The 6,000-nt window shown below is 41.7% G+C and overlaps 1 protein-coding gene across 1 annotated transcript in view; it reads right to left on the reverse strand.

Annotated features, from left to right (window-relative positions):
* Positions 1-2,362: 2,362 nt before the first annotated feature.
* Positions 2,363-6,000, reverse strand: part of mbd2 (methyl-CpG binding domain protein 2) — a 24,237-nt gene continuing 20,599 nt past the window's right edge. The window contains exon 7 of the mRNA XM_056746695.1: positions 2,363-2,779. The gene's annotated coding sequence lies outside the window, so the exon portion shown is untranslated. The remainder of the gene's footprint in view (positions 2,780-6,000) is intronic.

Here is a 6,000-nt window from a genome sequence, read left to right on the forward strand (position 1 = left end):
GAGATTTCAGCAATATATTTTTTTACATGATTGTCTTGATTGTCTTATTCTGAAGAGCTGAGTTTTGTATAAAAAAGGAAGAGTTGAATTTTAAAGGGTGTGATTTGCAATGATGGACACATTACTTTTAAAAAGTAATTAGTTAGTTATTTTATTTATAAATCACATTTAAAAACAACCTAAAGGTTAACAAAGTGCCGTACAGAGATTTTGTAACAAAACATAGAAAGAGAAATTAATAATCAGCAGAATAAAATACAATAAACAAAACAGACAAAAAAATCCATTAGTCGTTAGAAGAAAGTGAAAAGAAATGTACCTATTACGCAGGTATGGTGACCCATAACCGATATGTGACCTCTGATTTTAACCCATCCAGAGAGTAGAACACACGCACAGAAAGTGGTGAACACACATACACACAGAGCAGTGGGCAGATATCACCGCAGCATCCGGGGAGCAAGTAGGGGTTAGGTGCCATGCTCAAAGACACTTCAGTCGTTACCCGCCGGCCCTGAGGATTGAACCGGCAACCTTCTGGTCATGAGTCTGACCATTAGACCATGACTAAATGACAAAATGTATATGTTTTAATAACAACCTAGACGTGAACGTTAGTAAAACATAATTTTGTCATGAGAAATTCATTTATTGGCACTTTCATTAAAAACGGACGTCCACCTTAAAGTTTACCGCTATATTTATTTGATTTACTTTTGAAATAAAAAGTAGCTCCTGTGGCATCGTGGGATAGAGAAAAATTTCAGCAGAACTAGTAGACCATCCGGGTATTTCTTGCATACTGTTTTTTACATTCTGAGTTTTCGGACATACTATTCATGACTCATACTCATTTTCGCCTACTGTATAGTATGGAAGTAGGCAATTTCTGACGCAGCATCTGTTTGTGTGTGAAAACCCACCCTACTCTTGCTGCCTCCCAATTCACCTACTTATATTAGGCCCTTAAAGTATATACATTTTATTGCTTAGCAAAACTGGATGGACACACTCGGATATACTAACACGAAACGGAAGTGGTCGTTGTTGCCTAGACGACACTTTGATCCTTAACTGTCACAAACATCAAAATACAGCTCTTCCTTGCATTGAAGTATCTATTCATTTATTAACTTGTATGTCATGTTTACCTACATTTAGTAATTTAGCCAATAAATATTTTATGTCGTGTTCTTAAACTTTGTTTGAGTTGTGGGTAACATCAGCCGTTATGTGACACTGGATTCCAACTTCAAATTTTCACCGGAAACAGTAGACCATCCAGGTACTTTGAGAAAACTCCTTCAGTATACTATGATTTGGGACATACTCATTCTATTTTCGAAGATTATTTAGGACGGATAGTATGCGAATGGGGACGCAGCATCTGCCTCTGGTTGGCAAAAGATGAATATGTCCTCAGCCAATCATCATCAGTTATGCCGTCATTTCCCTCCACACTCACACCAATCAAAACTTAGCAGGTCATTTGGATGAGAGAGAGCCTGCTGGGATGAAAACAGCTTCAGTCTGCTCAAATATAGTAACGCTGCATTTTATTGTCAGTAACGGTAACGGCGTAACGTAGAAACAGTCATTGGTTTGATTACTCATTACTGAATACTAACACCGTTTATAAGCAGCAGAATTAAACTGTGATCTGTTGATTCAAGTTATTAATCACATGTGATGGCTCTAACAAGCGTGTCATTATCATCTCCAGCGTCATTTCACGCTCTGTAACTCACATTCATTTCTCTCAACAAACAAGACTCAATACAACACCATCAACGCTTGAAACCATTTCATCTGTTTGACAGCAGTTCATGAGACCATCATAAAAGAAACTCGGCCGGCCGGAGGGTTATTTCAGTCAGTTGTGGTGTAAAGTTTGTCATGTTTTGCCTTATCAGCAGATCAATCCTCAAAACTGCTGTCGTGTCTGTATGACATTTTCAGGACAATCTGTGCATTTACATGATTGATATTCAAGTGCTTCGTGTTGATGGATTTCGATCGGTTTGCAGGTCAGACAGACAGAATGAGGACACATCCGTTAAACACAGAAGCGTGTAGTCATTTCACAACACTATGAATAACTGTACAAATACTGTCACACACCTGAGATCTTCACAAGACTGACAGACATTCATTCATCATCCTCACAAATAAATAACTACACTATTAATTCAACTTTATGTTTGACACTAGGGACTAAATTACCAGTGGAGAGGTCGGAGTATATAACTAGTTTACAACTACAACTATCTGTCTGACAGACGTGAATCTCTACAGAAGACGGAACAAACACGTGATTCTCATAAATGCACAGAAATATTTATTGTCATAAAAATGCAATAGCTCAGTTGTTGAATATAATCATTTATTTATGCAAGAAATGTACACATTTTTATCTCAAGGTATAAAATCTTTTTCTTAAATAAGCAGTTTTCATTCATAAAGCTGAATTATATTCATTATTTCTTACAAACCCTGAAGAGATCACATGGCATATTAATGACACAAAGGTAAAAATAGCAATACAAATCCAGCAAACGGTGACCTGATTTCATCAAGTATTGCTCTGTATTTGCCCATATAAAAAGAAAAGACTTTCTTCAGACAGAAAATAAGTGTTGTTCTGAATTATATATAGATATGTACATCAAAATAGAAGCTCTAGTTGAGAAAGAAGGCCTTGGTTAAAGCTGTTATCTGTTACGGGTTATGGAAAGAGTGCTGTGTTGTCCGGGAGCGAGACTGAAGTGCACAGAGAAATCTGAAAACAAACCAAAATAATAATAAATCACAACCAATACATCCATCAAACATCAATGTGACATTGTTAACAGCTTTCCTATAAAATCAATTCAAAGCAAATGAAAAACAAAAGGTTTTACTGTGAATTTACATAACTACAGTTATGTTTGGTTGAAATGATGCTTATTCTAAAAATAACACAATGTTCAGATAATCAAATTACATCCAAACACAGAAATCAAATCACTAATGTACTTATCTTATGAACGATTCGCAGTGCTTTAGGAAAAGAAACTGAAGCAGGAGGTCAACAGGATAAAGATGAAAAGGATGATGAGGAAGAACCATTCACACCACAGACACACAAAGTGAGAGTGAGTGAGAGAGAGAGTGAGTGAGTGAGTGAGTGAGTGAGTGAGTGAGTGAGTGAGTGAGTGAGTGAGTGAGAGAAAGAGTGGAGTGAGTGAGTGAGTGAGAGAAAGAGTGAGTGAGTGAGTGAGTGAGTGAGTGAGTGAGAGAAAGAGTGAGTGAGTGAGTGAGTGAGTGAGAGAAAGAGTGAGTGAGTGAGTGAGTGAGTGAGAGAAAGAGTGAGTGAGTGAGTGAGAGAAAGAGTGAGTGAGTGAGTGAGTGAGTGAGTGAGTGAGTGAGTGAGTGAGTGAGTGAGTGAGTGAGAGAAAGAGTGAGAGAAAGAGTGAGTGAGTGAGTGAGTGAGTGAGTGAGAGAAAGAGTGAGTGAGTGAGAGAAAGAGTGAGTGAGTGAGAGAAAGAGTGAGTGAGTGAGAGAAAGAGTGAGTGAGTGAGTGAGTGAGTGAGTGAGTGAGTGAGTGAGTGAGTGAGTGAGTGAGTGAGTGAGAGAAAGAGTGAGTGAGTGAGTGAGTGAGTGAGTGAGTGAGTGAGTGAGAGAAAGAGTGAGTGAGTGAGTGAGAGAAAGAGTGAGTGAGTGAGTGAGTGAGAGAAAGAGTGAGAGAAAGAGTGAGTGAGTGAGTGAGTGAGTGAGTGAGAGAAAGAGTGAGTGAGTGAGAGAAAGAGTGAGTGAGTGAGAGAAAGAGTGAGTGAGTGAGAGAAAGAGTGAGTGAGTGAGTGAGTGAGTGAGTGAGAGAAAGAGTGAGTGAGTGAGTGAGTGAGTGAGTGAGTGAGAGAAAGAGTGAGTGAGTGAGTGAGTGAGTGAGAGAAAGAGTGAGTGAGTGAGTGAGTGAGTGAGTGAGAGAAAGAGTGAGTGAGTGAGTGAGTGAGTGAGTGAGAGAAAGAGTGAGTGAGTGAGTGAGTGAGTGAGAGAAAGAGTGAGTGAGTGAGTGAGTGAGTGAGTGAGTGAGTGAGAGAAAGAGTGAGTGAGTGAGAGAAAGAGTGAGTGAGTGAGAGAAAGAGTGAGTGAGAGAAAGAGTGAGTGAGTGAGTGAGTGAGTGAGAGAAAGAGTGAGTGAGTGAGTGAGAGTGAGTGAGTGAGTGAGAGAAAGAGTGAGTGAGTGAGTGAGTGAGTGAGAGAAAGAGTGAGTGAGTGAGTGAGTGAGTGAGTGAGTGAGAGAAAGAGTGAGTGAGTGAGTGAGTGAGTGAGAGAAAGAGTGAGTGAGTGAGTGAGTGAGTGAGAGAAAGAGTGAGTGAGTGAGTGAGTGAGTGAGTGAGTGAGAGAAAGAGTGAGTGAGTGAGTGAGTGAGTGAGTGAGTGAGAGAAAGAGTGAGTGAGTGAGTGAGTGAGTGAGTGAGTGAGAGAAGAGTGAGTGAGTGAGTGAGTGAGTGAGTGAGTGAGTGAGTGAGTGAGTGAGTGAGTGAGTGAGTGAAAGAGTGAGATAGTGAGTGAGTGAGTGAGAGAAAGAGTGAGTGAGTGAGAGAAAGAGTGAGTGAGTGAGGGAGTGAGTGAGTGAGTGAGGGAGTGAGTGAGTGAGAGAAAGAGTGAGTGAGTGAGTGAGTGAGTGAGTGAGTGAGAGAAAGAGTGAGTGAGAGAAAGAGTGAGTGAGTGAGTGAGTGAGTGAGTGAGAGAAAGAGTGAGTGAGTGAGTGATTGATTGAGTGAGTGAGTGAGTGAGTGAGTGAGTGAGTGAGTGAGTGAGTGAGTGAGAGAGTGAGAGAGAGAGAGAGAGAGAGAGAGAGTGAGTGAGAGAGTGAGTGAGCGAGTGAGAGAGCGAGCGAGCGAGAGAGAGAGAGAGAGAGAGAGTGAGTGAGAGAGAGAGAGAGTGAGTGAGTGAGTGAGAGAGTGAGTGAGTGAGTGAGTGAGTGAGTGAGTGAGTGAGTGAGTGAGTGAGTGAGTGAGTGAGTGAGAGAGTGAGTGAGTGAGAGAGAGAGTGTGTGAGTGAGAGAGTGAGTGAGTGAGTGAGTGAGTGATTGATTGAGTGAGTGAGTGAGTGAGTGAGTGAGTGAGTGAGTGAGAGAGTGAGAGAGAGAGAGAGAGAGAGAGAGAGAGAGAGAGAGTGAGTGAGAGAGTGAGTGAGCGAGTGAGAGAGCGAGCGAGCGAGCGAGAGAGAGAGAGAGAGAGAGAGAGTGAGTGAGAGAGAGAGTGAGTGAGTGAGTGAGAGAGTGAGTGAGTGAGTGAGTGAGTGAGTGAGTGTGTGAGTGAGTGAGAGAGTGAGTGAGTGAGAGAGAGAGTGTGTGAGTGAGAGAGTGAGTGAGTGAGTGAGTGAGTGAGAGAGTGAGTGAGTGAGTGAGTGAGTGAGTGAGTGAGAGAGAGAGAGAGAGAGAGAATGAGTGAGAGAGAGTGAGTGAGAGAGAGAGAGTGTGTGAGTGAGTGAGTGAGTGAGTGAGTGAGAGAGGGAGTGAGTGAGGGAGTGAGGGAGTGAGTGAGAGAGAGCAGACGATCTGGTGCTGCTGTCACCCACAAAAGAGGGTCTACAGCAACATCTGGACACCCTGCACACTTTCTGCCAAACATGGGCCCTATCGGTTAACCTTAAGAAGACTCGAGTCATGATATTCCAAAAAAAGCCCAGTAGCCAAAATCAACATAACCGTTTCAAACTAAACAACGTGCCCCTAGAACACACCAAGAACTACACATATCTCTGTATAAACATTAATAACACCGGAAACTTAAACAAGGCTGTGAATGACCTGAGAGACAAGGCACGAAGAGCCTTTTACGCCATCAAAAAGAATATCAAAATTGACATCCCAACCGTAATCTGGTTGAAAATAATACAATCAATTATAGAACCAATCGCGCTGTATGGAAGTGAGGTTTGGGGTCCTCTCGCCAACCAAGAGTTCACCAGATGGGACAAACACCCAATAGAGATTCTGCAAACAGAAATGTGTA

Source organism: Triplophysa dalaica, chromosome 4 (genome assembly GCF_015846415.1).
Source record: "Triplophysa dalaica isolate WHDGS20190420 chromosome 4, ASM1584641v1, whole genome shotgun sequence".
NCBI lineage: Eukaryota > Metazoa > Chordata > Actinopteri > Cypriniformes > Nemacheilidae > Triplophysa > Triplophysa dalaica.